The sequence below is a fragment of the Penaeus monodon genome, chromosome 22 (assembly GCF_015228065.2).
Source record: "Penaeus monodon isolate SGIC_2016 chromosome 22, NSTDA_Pmon_1, whole genome shotgun sequence".
Taxonomy (NCBI): Eukaryota; Metazoa; Arthropoda; class Malacostraca; order Decapoda; family Penaeidae; genus Penaeus; species Penaeus monodon.
The window spans coordinates 25,692,754-25,693,370 of record NC_051407.1 but is presented as its reverse complement, the minus strand read 5'-3'; the positions used below and the strand labels follow the sequence as shown (position 1 = coordinate 25,693,370).

General features: G+C 33.7%; 1 protein-coding gene across 1 annotated transcript in view; it reads right to left on the bottom strand.

Annotated features, from left to right (window-relative positions):
- The window catches only part of LOC119587377 (dedicator of cytokinesis protein 4-like), a 46,579-nt gene that overhangs the window by 29,797 nt on the left and 16,165 nt on the right, over positions 1-617 (bottom strand). The gene's annotated exons all lie outside the window — the stretch shown is intronic.

Genomic DNA, 617 nt, shown 5'->3' with positions numbered 1-617 from the left:
GTTCATCTTGGGTAAAATTAGAGGGAGTTATGTTTATGAAAAAATTTCCAGAAAAAAGAAATGATCAAAAAACTCCCTGGGTTTACATCTTTTATTGTTTTGCGGCCATCCATAACACCACCTTCTACACCTAAACCTACAGTCTTTGCAAATACCCAAAAGTCAATAGCAGTTCTAATTAAAAGACATTAAAAGAAACCAAAAGGAAGGAGGAAATAATACGTTATAGCCGAAATGTTAAAACTTTGGAAAGGTTTCTATTTCTGGAAACTTTACTGCAGTAAACTCCCTCTAATGTACTAAAGATCAAACACAAGATTCTCTAAAAAAGGGGGCTCTTATCAAAAACTGGACAGTGATTTTACCATACTCTGAAAATTCCCCATATTGTGAGTAAAAAATATCATATCAGAGAGAACATCACCCCCCACATGCGCAATTTCCTAGGCACCATCAAAAATTTTGGCCTCAAGTGAGTAATATGGTGCCCTAACGTCCCGCCCCAAAAAATCAAAAAAAAAAAACATCAGTTCTTTGAAAAATGCTTACAATGATGTAATTATAAAAAAAATTCATAATGATGAAAGAGAGGGTTTGAGATCTAAAAATAAACAGAT